This window comes from Saccopteryx bilineata, chromosome X (assembly GCF_036850765.1).
Source record: "Saccopteryx bilineata isolate mSacBil1 chromosome X, mSacBil1_pri_phased_curated, whole genome shotgun sequence".
Lineage (NCBI taxonomy): Eukaryota > Metazoa > Chordata > Mammalia > Chiroptera > Emballonuridae > Saccopteryx > Saccopteryx bilineata.
In genome coordinates, this window is record NC_089502.1 from 65,417,940 (window position 1) to 65,431,621 (window position 13,682).

At 32.8% G+C, this 13,682-nt stretch overlaps 1 non-coding gene across 1 annotated transcript; it reads left to right on the forward strand.

Annotated features, from left to right (window-relative positions):
• The first annotated feature begins 3,826 nt into the window (after window positions 1–3,826).
• LOC136318014 (small nucleolar RNA SNORA41) lies at window positions 3,827–3,959 on the forward strand. Its single transcript, XR_010727990.1, has one exon. It is a non-coding gene; the product is annotated as a small nucleolar RNA SNORA41 (small nucleolar RNA).
• Window positions 3,960–13,682: the final 9,723 nt, after the last annotated feature.

Here is a 13,682-nt window from a genome sequence, read left to right on the forward strand (position 1 = left end):
CTGATTCACTGTTGGTGGGAATGTAAAGTAGTACAACCATTATGGAAGGAAGTATGGTGGTTCCTCAAAAAACTTAAAATAGAACAACCTTATGACCCAGCAATCCCTCTACTGGATATGTACCCCCAAAAGCTCAGAAAATTTGATATGTAAAGACACATGCAGCCCCATGTTCATTGCAGCATTGTTCACAGTGGCCAAGACATGAAAACAACCAAAAAGCCCTTCAATAGAAGACTGGATAAAGAAGATGTGGCACATATACACTATGGAATACTACTCAGCCATAAGAAATGATGACATTGGATCATTTACAACAAAATGGTGGGATCTTGATAACATTATACGGAGTGAAATAAGTAAATCAGAAAAAACCAAGAACTGCATTATTCCATACGTAGGTGGGACATAAAAATGAGACTAAGGGACATTGACAAGAGTGTGGTGGTTACGGGGGGGGGGAGGGAGAAGGGAAGGGGAAGGGGAAGGGGCACAAAGAAAACTAGATAGAAGGTGATGAAGGACAATCTCACTTTGGGTGATGGGTATGCAACATAATTGATCGACAAGATAACCTGGACATGTTTTCTTTGAACATATGTACCCTGATTTATTGATGTCACCCTAGTAAAATTAATTAAAAAATAATAATTTTTAAAAAAATTAAAAAAATAAAACTGTTTCACAAATTCAACTACAATAAGTGGTGAGGGAGAACTTTTTCTACTAATAGCATGGCAGCTGCTGAGATGTTTGTGTGTGTCAAAAGACTTGAAAATTATTGTATTACAGTGGTTTTTGTAATAATACAGTACACAAGTCATCCGTTTCTATCATGGAGTAAGGAAAAATTATAGAGGAAAGCAAAATAAAAACAGATCACTTTAAGTAGATTTTGCAAGTCTACAGCAACAATGTTACTGACATCCTCTGACAAGCTTAGATGCTTACTAACGAATAGATTTATGTCAACGTTTGTATGTATATAAATTGTAAGAGGCATTCCTTGCATGTCACTGTCTCAGATATTTTAGAGTGCATAAATAGCTGAGAAGCTTTTATTTTGTAATCCAAATTTTAAACAAATTTCCATTTTTGATGTAATATTTGGATAATAAATACAGTGTCTAATGTCTCGTTATGGGATACTCTAAGTACACTCTTAGGCAGGCCAAAATTGAAAAATCATAAATAAGATTACTTTCTAATTTATAGTCAGTAAATGCTTTCACATTTTCAAATCATCTTATCCTTGATAGTGAGTAGGAAATAATGAAATATCCTTTGGGGAAAAAGGAAAAAATGTTATAGTCATTTTAAAGGCCCTGTGTGTTTTCTTTATGGGGTGGAATAGAGCAGACAGAACAATATTGGAACCAGACCCATGAGTTCACCAATAATAGTCCCCATACTAGTGTTCTGCAAACTTGAGATTGTGGGCCACTCGCATTAGAATTGCCTGATGTTTGTTAACATGCATATTCCTTGGCTTAAACAGCAGGTCAGATTCAGAGAAGTGGGAGTGGAGACTGAGAATATGCAATTTTAAAAAGTTCCATAAGAATTCTTATGCACATTAGAGTTTAAAAACCACTAATTTAGAGCAATTATTAGAAACAGATTCTTAAGCTATGAATTTTGTTTAAGATGTGAAACCTCTCAATAAGGGGTAGAGATACTATAAAACAATCCTCATTGAGAATCAAAATATCTGTTACATTACCAGCTCCTTGAACTTGTGCAAATCATTAAATTCCTCTGAGACTCAATTCCCTTAGCTATTAAAGTGAAATAATATCAGTCAATTTCCAGAATAATTTTGAGGATGAAATAAAACATTTGGTGTAAAAGTACCTTATACACTCTAAAGAATTTTAAAATAATCTTACTATATTATTAAGAGAAAATTAGGCAGTACACATCTAAACTATGACTACAGTTTTGTATATATTGGAGCCTTACTGTAATGTATTTCTTTCTTTGTGGAAAAGGAAATAAATCATCTTAAACAAGACCTCTTTATCAGACTAGAAAATACAACTTTGAGGATGAATCAAAATGTTTAGTATAGAATGAAGTCCACAAATCCTGAATGTGAATTTTTTTTTAATTTTTATGTAATTTATTAGGGTGACATTGGTTAATCAAGTTATGTAGGTTTCAGGTATAAATTTTTATAGTACATGATCTACATATTGTATTGTGTGTTCACCAACCAATGCAAATCTCTTTCCATAACCATTTATCCCCCTTTTCTCTCTTCTACCTCCTCCTCTTTGGTAACAACAATACTATTGTCTGTTTATGACAAGCTGCTCTGAGTGCATGAATAAGACTGGCTTGTTTACTGACTGATGTTGCAACAAAGTATAAAAAACAGAGAAATATGTTGAGGTAGAGAGGACTTGAGCTTGGGAACTATTTCCATGCATGCCTTACTAACTGGCAAAGCACTTAAACGTTTTAAGCACAACTTATGTAACTATAAAATGAGGGTGGTGGGCACACAATGCAATATACAGATGATGTATCATAGAACTGTACACTTGAAACCTATGTAATCTTATTAACTAATTTCACCTCAGTAAAAGTAATTAAAATTAAATAAAAATGAAAATTTAGTGTTTTGTATGTATAGTACTTAATATATAGAAGTAATTTATAAATTTTAAAGCAGTCTAAAATGTAGAAAATTACTTATAACATAAGGCAAGTTTGTAATATAATTTTAAACTTCTTTACTACATTAGTTTGAAATGTGTACCGACCAGGTAGGTTTATGTGTGTGTGTAAATTTAATTCTGCTGTTTTGATAATGCCATCTTCCCCCTTTGTAACATCATGATTTTTTCTTTACATGGTATTTGTTCACCAGCATATAGACCAGGCTCAGGAAGGGAAAACATCTATTAAAAATGTACTTTCAAGACTTGCATTACGTGTTAATCTAAGGGTCAACATTATTATCTGAAGTTTGCCTGTAGCAGGACCTAGAAAGAAAAAATTTCAAAGACAATAAAAATAGGTAAATTTTTGAGGTGTTTTCAAAAATTATATTAAAAAACTAGAATGTAATATTACCTGTTAAAATTGATTTAAACAGTGAATTTTAAGGCAACATTTATTCATGAGTGCAATGGTTTGTAATTATAATGTAAAATTGAAATGAGGTTTATAGAAAATGCTAACTACAGTACCTGACCCCTAAAAGGAAGTTGATCCAGTGTAATTCTAATTAATTAGCTATCATCAGTAGCTACCAAGGCTATATTATAGCTGTAAATATTTACTTCTAATTTTTATAATACTTGAATCAACATAATAGAATTGGAATAATTTTTCTCCCTGCCCACTTTATCACGTGGACCCTTTGGGGTTGTATAACACTCAGATTACTTTTACAAATATTTCTAAAAGATGACTAAAATTCTAGCGACATTCTTGGTGTTTTTTTTTATGTTTAAGAAATTTTGTTAATGTTTCCTTGCTTGCTTTGTCATGTGAATGTACATCACACAGACATTAGCTCTTATTCCCGCTGTGAGAAGTACCACCCCACACTCACTGTTCTGCTTAAAATACTTTTTAAAAATGAGTATTTTATAGGCTTAAAAAAACCCAGTACATTTTACCCTTTCTTTCAATATTTATGAAACACAATGTGCTTTTGAACATTCCTGTTGATTTTTTTCTTTTTGCCTTAAAATGGTTTTGTTTAATACCATCTATGTGAGTGACAATTTAGTGAAAAACACTAAATTTTGAGTGACTTCTATACTTGCCAAAAGGAAAGAATTTTAAACAAAAAGAAAAAAATAACCTAAAATTCCACAGCTACTGGTTTGCAGCTGTTCTGATGGTGGCAGTTGTGGCATTCCTCTGTGGGAAAGAAATTTTAACATGGTTAAAGACCTCTTTCTTAGCAAAATGGAAAGTGGGCATATATGTGACAAACACAAGAAAAAAACCCCAAAACCAAAACCTTGATGGAGGAATTAAAACAGAAATTCAAATATTTAACGCAGTCAACAGCCCAATCTTCAATACAAGTGATTATAATTACGTACCATTTCTCTTATTCATCAGATTGAAGACATGTCTTTCATGGTATTAATACTCTAAAGATTTGTCTATTATTTTAGTTGTCTAGTATGGAACATAACATTTCAATATGCTTTTTCCTTTATATGTGGTTAATTTTCTAATATCTTCATTATTGAGGCCTAGAGTCTGTTGCATGGGGCCAAAATATGTTTGAGAATATATTCTCTTTGCTTAGAAACATACATATTTTTTCCATTAATTTTCAGTTTATAAAATAAGTCCATTAGCATTGACTTGTTTTATCTCTTGAGCTTAGTATGCTGTTTCTTAACACAAAGTTATTAGCTAAAAAATAGAAACTCACTTTTCCCTTTTACATTAGGAATACTGAATACAGTCAGAGGCAAGAAGATTCTCTCCTGCAAACAATTATGTCCAATATATTATTAAAGCACATGAGGTTTGTGCTTAAAAGAAAAGAGTTACTGTAGCAGAAAAACAAGCATCAAGAAATTCTCATTCTCCACTGTTAAAGTTTCTGATCAAGAAATTGAATATAAACAAACATATGTTGGTAAAGGCAGACCACTTAAAAATTCAATCACAACACATTTATGATTAGGGTTTTAATAATTAGATTTGCCTGTGAAGTACTTATCCATCTTCTTTTTGTTCAACCCACTGTAACTGAAGAACAAGCCTCGTTTCTAACAGTAACAGTGTCTCATTAGAAGACACAAATTAAAATTTGAGAGAGAGTATATGCAGCCAGAATTAGGCTCCAAGCAATATGCTCCCCATACTGACAATCACCTTTATAAAATCATTCAGAATGGTTTCTATCACTTTATAAAGCAGATGTTATTGAGCCTCATTACTGAGAAGGATAACAATGACCTAGGTGTCTGAATAGCCTGGACAAATGAACTTCTCGACCTTTTATGAAGATTTTTATGAAATCATCAGAAAAAAGCTTACTGTACCTTCTAAACTACATTATTTATACATGGCTCACTTTTTCTTTCACATTCTTAAAATGATACCAAATGTGTGTCAATATTGTTATATTTAATTATGAATTTGGGTCAATATTTTTCCGTTTACAATTTAGTGTGTTAATCCTAAATGGTAGAGACCATGTTCAGGTAATACTTATTGCTTGTTATTAGATTTCATATATGTTGATACTACATTCTCTAGGGTATCCATAGATTGGTATGTTCCATGGATTTGTGGTGACCTGTACACAGAAAATTCTCTAAAAATGAGTAAGTATAATTTAACAGGTACCATCTGTAAAGTGGTGTAGTTGGAGGGTCATTGTAGAGGTGGTGTATGTCAATAAATATATAATGTACATGATAAAATCTGAGAAAATTTTAGAAATAATACCCAAGTGTGTTTCTGTGCTAGAATGTTCTTTCCCTCCCTTTCCTTCCTTACTTCCTTCTTTCCTTCCTTCCTTCCTTCCTTCCTTCCTTCCTTCCTTCCTTCCCTCTCTCTCTCTCTCTCTCTCTCTCTCTCTCTCTCTTTCCTCTGATGACCCTTTCAGTAATAAGGACACATGAGAGATTGAAAGTTTTGATAGGAAGGGGGATAACACATAGCTACTTTATATATCTTTATCCATGAATTGATGTAAGGTATTGAAGAATACATTTAACCAATTTTAGAAGAGACTTGAACATGGTAGTCTTGAGTCAAAACAAAAACAAAGTTCAAGCTTAGTAAAAAAAAGGTCAGATTTTCACTACTGTCATATAAGAAAAAAAAATCCATATTTTTTTTGGGGGGCAACCATCTTGGTTAAGAACATTGTTTTAAAACTAAAGGCATTTCTTCATGTTTTTTTAAATAATAACTTTGTCAGAGGCATTGAGTGGCTCCAATCTAATGTAACACTGATCAGTGAGGGACCATCAGTGTTTTGCAGCCTGTACTACACAGCCCATCAACCCTCTCCTTCCCAGTGAAAACACATACAAAATGGTTGTCTTCCATACTTGTACATTTGTTTATGCAAAAGAGTACAACAGAAATGCTGAAAATATTTAAAAATAACAAATATACACCATATCAACAAAACAAAGAACAAAAACCACATGATCTTATCAATAGATGCAGAAAAGGCATTTGATAAAATACAACACAACTTTATGTTTAAGACACTCAACAAAATGGGTATAGAAGGAAAATATTTCAACATGATAAAGGCCATATATGATAGATAAACCATCAGCTAACATCATATTAAATGGCATAAAACTGAGGACTTTCCACCTTAAATCAGGAACAAGACAGAGTTGTCCACTCTCTTCACTCTTATTTAACGTGGTGCTAGAAGTTCTGGCCAGAGCAATCAGACAAGAGAAAGAAATAAAAGGCATCCATATCGGAAAAGAAGAATTAAAAGTATCACTTTTTGCAGATGATATGATCCTATACATCTAAAACCCCAAGACTCCACAAAAAGATTACTAGAAACAATAAACCAATATAGTAAGGTCACAAGATACAAAATTAACATACAAAGTCCATAGCCTTTCTATATGCCAACAATGAAATATTAGAAAACGAATTAAAAAAATAATCCCCTTCACGATTGCAACAAAAAAATAAAATATCTAGGAATAAACATAACACAAAGAATGTAAAGGACCTATATAACGTAAACTACAAAGCATTGTTAAAGGAAATCAAAAAAGATACAAAGAGATGGAAAAATATTCCTTGTTCTTGGATAGGAAGAATAAATATAATCAAAATGGCCATATTACCCAAAGCAATTTATAAATTTAATGCAATTCCCATCAAAATTCCAATGACATTTTTAAAAGAAATGGAACAAAAAATCATCAGATTTATATGGAAGTATAAAAACTCCCAAATAGCCAAAGCAATCCTAAGGAAAAAGAATGAAGCTGGGGCATTACAATACCTGACTTCAAACTATATTATAGGGCCACGACAATCAAAACAGTATGGTATTGGCAGAAAAATAGACACTCAGGCCAATGAAACAGAATAGAAAGTCCGGAAATAAAACCACACATATATGGTCAAATAATTTTCGATAAAGTAGCCAACAACATACAATGGAGAAAAGAAAGCCTCTTCAACAAATGGTGCTGGGAAAACTGGAAAGAATGAAACTCGACTACAGCTTGTCCCCTAGTACTAAAATTAATTCAAAATGGATCAAAGACCTAAATATAAGACCTGAAACAATAAAGTACATAGAAGAAGACATAGGTACTAAACTCAAAGACCTGGGTTTTAAAGAGCATTTTATGAATTTGACTCCAAAGGCAAGGGAAGTGAAGGCAAAGATAAATGAATGGGGCTTTATCAGACTAAAAAGTTTTTGCTCAGCAAGAGAAACTGACAACAACATAAACAGACAGCCAACTAAATGGGAAATGATATTTTCAAACAACAGCTCAGATAAGGGCCTAGTATCCAAAATATACAAAGAACTCATAAAACTCAACAACAAACAAACAAACAATCCAATAAAAAAATGGGAAGAGGACATGAACAGACACTTCTCCCAGGAAAAAATACAAATGGCCAACAGATATATGAAAAGATGCTCATCTTCATTAGTTATTAGAGAAATGCAAATCAAAACTGCAATGAGATACCACCTCACACCTGTTAGATTAGCTATTATCAACAAGACAGGTAATAGCAAATGTTGGAGAGGCTGTGGAGAAAAAGGAACCCTCATTCACTGTTGGTGGGAATGTAAAGTAGTACAACCATTATGGAGGAAAGTATAGTGGTTCCTCAAAAAACTGAAAATAGAACCTTATGACCCTCTACTGGGTATGTACCCCCCAAAACTCAGAAACATTGATACGTAAAGACACATACATCCCCATGTTCATTGCAGCATTGTTCACAGTGGCCAAGACATGGAAACAACCAAAAAGCCCTTCAACAGAAGACTGGATAAAGAAGTTTGGCACATATACACTATGGAATACTACTCAGTCATAAGAAATGATGACATTGGATCATTTACAACAAAATGGTGGGATCTTGGTAACATTATACGGAGTGAAATAAGTAAATCTGAAAAAAACAAGAACTACATGATTCCATACATTGCTGGGACATAAAAATGAGACTAAGAGACATGGACAAAAGTATGGTCATACTGGGGGTGGTGGGGAGGGGAGGTGCGCGAGGGAAGGAGGGAGAAGGGAAGGGGAAGGGGGAGGGGCACAAAGAAAACTAGATAGAGGGTGACAGAGGACAATCTCACTTTGGGTGATGGGTATGCAACATAATTGAATGACAAGATAACCTGGACATGTTTTCTTTGAATATATGTACTCTGATTTATTGATGTCACCCCATTAACATTAATAAAATTTTATTTATAACAAAAATAAATAAATGTTAACATTGAAATATTGCAAAAAAAGAAAGAAATGTATAGGTTTAACACAGTTCCTATCAAAATACCAATGGCACACTTTACAGACTAGAAAACATAATCCAAAAATTTATTTGGAACAACAAAAAAATCCTAATAGTCACAGGAATTCTGAGAAAGAATTACAAAGTTGCAGGTATCATGCTACCTTATACCAAACTGTACTACAAGGCTATAGTAATCAATACAGCATGGTACTGACAGAAAAACAGGCATATAGATGAATGGAACAGAAAAGAAAGCCCCAAATAAACCCATGACTATATGGTCAATTCATTATAACAAAGAGAAGAACATACAATGTAGTGAAGACAGTTTATTCAATAAATGGTGTTGGGAAAATTGAACAGATATGTGCCAAAAAGAAAGAAAGAGAAAGAAGAAAGAAAGAAAGAAAGAAAGATCACTTTCTTACATCATATAAAAGAATGAACTGAAAATAAAGACTTATGTGTACCGCTAGAAACCACAAAACCCCTAAAATATATAGGCAATAAAATTTCTGAAAATTCTCATAGAAATATTTTTTTCTGGCATATTTCCTAGGGGTATATTAAAGCTCAGGGTTTATCTTAGATGAATTTTGGACATCTTCACCTAAATGTTACTTAAGAATCATCTTAACTTTTCACAAACTTATATCACCCTCTCTCAACCTCTTCTTTATTTCCCAATTTGGTTAACAGTATCATCCTTTCTCCACATCAGAGAGCTGGGAGTAATATTTAACTTTTATTTCTTACTTTACTCTTATATTAAATAATCCAGAAATTCTAGCAATTTTTGCCTTAATAACCTTCAGATGTGCCCTCTATTCTACACTCTTACTACTTATTAATTTCAATTCCTTTTGAATTAGTCTGGACTACCATAACTGAATCCTAAATCCTAATTGGTGTCCTTTCATTATTCCTCTTCTATACCCTCTCCTTTAAACCATCATTCACAACACCACCCCGAGTTATTTCTATAAAGTGAAATTATATTACATTGGCACCATGCTTATAAACCTTCAGTTCCCCATTACACCATGTACTATATTCATGCCAATCTATGGGTGGTTCCCCCAAAGTGTTATGATCTTTATCACCTGACCTTAAGAATAGAAACTTGGGAATGGAAGAATCAATATTGTTCACTGAAGTCTGAGGCTTGAATTGTCATGTCGCTCTTGAGTTAAGGGAAGTTACAAAAAATATAATATGGCACTTGTATACAAAAACAAGACACTGTAGAGAAATAGTGAGGAGACTCACTTAGCTGGAGCAGAGGGTTGGATTAAATACTAAGAAATAAAGCATAGAGAGAATGGTAACACATTGTGGGGATTGTATAAAAAGTTTGGTAGGTCAGTATGGCTTGATAGCCTGAGTCCTGTAGTACCCAAAGTGTATCTAATATCTATAGAGCACAAAGAGGTGTTATTTTTTTGTTTGTTTTTGTTGTTTTTTTAAGTACATCTTGCAACCTAACACCTGTTTCTAACTGCAAAGGAAATAAATATAGTTTTCTTTAAGTTATTTCATTATGTTTTTTTTTTCAAGTCTTTTGCCATGAGCAAGAGTCCAGAGGTAGCTTTATTATATCCAAAGCATTTGTTTCTAAAACTGTTTGGTAAAGAACATATGCTATCAGTTTCCCTGGGTTATTAAGGGTGAATAAGATAAATATCAAGTTAAGCAAACACTACACAATATTGATGAAGCTCAACTATTTTAATTTGTTATACTATACTCAGAAAACAATAAAATAACAAACAACAATAAAATAATTTATTATAGATATTAAATCTAAAACGGCCATAATGATAGTAAAAGCATCTGTTATAAAATTTGTCATAACTAAGAACATCTTCTGGAGAAAAACTTACAAAAAGATGGAAAGAATTTGTGGTTGTAATAAATCTTACTGAGTTTTTGAGTCATTAACAACAAAAAAGAATTTTATATAGTTTCTAGAAAGATCAGTGAATCTTTTTTCTAATTCCAGATTCTGCCAAAAGCAAATAATATAAGTGGGGCAATTTTCACATGGCCAACATTGTAGGCCCAAATAAATAATAAAGGCCTGGTTACATAATGGGGAGGGGATGCAACGATGAACATATAATAAACACTGCTCGGGGATCTCTGCAGATTTTCAAAGTTACATGCTTATATCCTCAAAACATTCTTGGTTGTGCCTTTGTATTTTCCATCTCAAGTATTCTTTTCATTAAGCAATGGCCAAGGTTTTGTCTGCTACCTGTCTGGAGGTTGAGCTGCAACAATAGAATAAAAAGAAACTTGGGAGTCAAAAATGGTAATGAAAGAAAAGAATTTTACTTAAACTACTTAAAATAGATTAATAGAAAATATAGATATCATAACACTTGAAATCCTCAAAATCATGCCCAGGAAGGTACTATGATCACTTTATAATTGAAGGTATTTACTGTCTCTTCAAATACTAATGAGATGGAACCACAGTGATGCTTATTTGTAAGTTAGGTGTCTGCTAGGATTAGCGCAAACCATGTTTACTGCACTTGATACCTTTAATACATGTTATTGTCTCTAAATTTCTAATTATATGTTCTGATTCTTTTTCAATTGGTAGCTGTGTGATCATAAAAAGGTTACTTCACTACACAATACCTCAGTTTTCCCACTTGTAAAATAAGGATAATAGGGAAAATTACATAACTCCATAGAGTTATTGAGAAGATTGAATGAGCTAATACATGTAAATCCCAAAAATGAATGTTCACCTTGAATTTTATGTATTTTCCAATTCAATATTGATGTCTACCCAATTTTGATGTCGTATCATTTTTTATTTATAAAGCATATTCAGTAGTATGAATCCATGAAAATAATATTGAAAATTGAATTTTGTGACCTTTTGCTTAAAACTCTCACATTTTAGTCATTTTTTTTTATTCAGAACCTTTTACAACTATCTAGAAATGGTCTAACATTAAGGGCCTAGGACAAAGCTTTGCTTGCCTCATTATCTATCATTATGTAGTTAGATTGGATGACCTTTTTCTTTTGTTACTTTTACCAGTGTCCATTGGTGGTATTGCTTTTATGAAATGTAATAAAATAGTGCTCTTGCTTTTTTCTTCTGTTGTTTTCCTGCACTTACTACTTAACTAGAGGTTTTTTTTTTATTAAAGAAGTATCAAGATAGAAAGTGTGAACAAATATAATTGTTCCCAAGTTATAAAAATGTTGAATTCCAGCAATTCATTCATTATTGTTTTTTTGTAATAAAAATAACTTTCTTATAAAATCACTATAAAAACACAGTGGTGGCTTATGGCCCCCAATATACCTCCAAAGCAGAGGAAGTTATATATGTCATGTGTGTGTGCATGCATGTTTGTATAGGCTCTCTGTGAGAGGATAAAAGGATAGCAGTGGGGATTATATTAGGAAGCTAAGTTTCCAGAGTCAGTCACAAGGTAGTACAGGTGACTCCGAACAGCTTGACAGCTTGATTACATTTTGAACAAAGCTAGAAAATTAGGGAGATAAGAGTGACCTTGGAATGGGTAAAACAAAAGCTGATGGTGAATAAGGAAGCATTTATTAACATGGGGTACTTATACTTTTGGTATCTGCAGCGTTGAAACTCTGCAATTGTGTGTGTGTGTGTGTGTGTGTGTGTGTGTGTGTGTGTGTGTGTGTTCCGCATGCACGTGGCAAGGGAAGGTCAGAACGTACAAAGGGTGATTTAGAAGAAAAGTATTTTAATACAAATGTACTTAGATTAGCCAGAATATACTGAGATTCAATGATATGACTTAAAAAAATAAAGGTGTTGCAATTATGTTTATTATTCCACAATAATCCCTTTTCTCTTCATATAGCACTATTTCCTTTGGCGGCACCTCCAAAATACTCCTTTCTCACTGCTACTTCTTACCGTCAGTCACCATTGTATTGAAGAACTTGTCTACACTCAGTTAATAGTATTTATTCCATAAATCTTTTGTGTAATAAATCCAGGTATCTTTAGAAGGAGACAGATTGACATAACTAATGATAGGCAAAACTGAAATTTCATACTTTGCTTATTTAATCATTTCATTTTTACTGTTTTTGACTCCCAATAAAAACTCAGACTTAAAAGCTTTCTAAAATATAGTCTATGACTTGTCCTTCTAAGTATATGATGGAATAAATTGAGACACAGCACCTCAGTCTTTTCAAATTGGAAAACATGGCAGATTACACCCCTGGATCTGTTGAATGCAACATATCCATACCTAATAACTGAGGCAAACATTTCTGGTATTTAAAACTTTGCTGAAAAATTTTTGAGAACAAAATGTCTCTTTAGTCAGTTATTTAAGATTGATGTTGTTGAGTGACAGTCTTAAAGTTCTGCTAATTTAGTCTCTGCCACTATTTATATTCAAGATGATTTGGTCTATTTTTCTCTATATGCCTAGAGATGATGTATCATTGATCCTGTTGCTACATTCAAGGGGGCTGGGGAAAAGAATCTTGAACTATCAAGGAAAATACATGATTCTAAAATTCTTATGGAAGAAAGGTCATTGGCACAGAATTTCTGTAATAAGGGTAGTAACAAAGTGCTCTTTACTTTGAACATGGGGCAACTAGTTCTCCTTTGGACTGCTCACCTGGGTCATTGTAGGTTTCTGGTGGCTCATAAAACTACACATAGTGTAGCTAAAGGTAGAAGACTAGATTCAATCTGAGACCTTGATCTTTTATTTAATTAATACTTTTTTTACTCCCAAATTATTGAGAGAAAAATGGACAGATCACATTGTTAGCAGGTGTAATTTTTTTGATATGTTCAATATTATTTATTTACATTTAATTTGAGATTTTTTACTAATTCAATTCAAAGGAAATTACAACTTAGTTCACTCTATGCCAATTGAACACTTTCAGGACGCTGTTTTTTCTAACAAAGAATCCAGCAATAAGACACCATGGAAACACTCTTATTATTATGAATTTTATCAAATTGTTATCTAGATGATTTACTTTATGGAAAATTTTGGCACACAGATGTTCTCAGTAGTTTAACAATTAACAGATCTTGAGCAAGTTGCCAGTATCTTTGGGTAGGAGATGGTTTTGTTGTATCTTAGATTGAAACAATCCAGGAAACTTATCTCCCACTGTAACAAAACAAAGCATATTCCTAAAAAGCTAGCAATGAAAAAAAA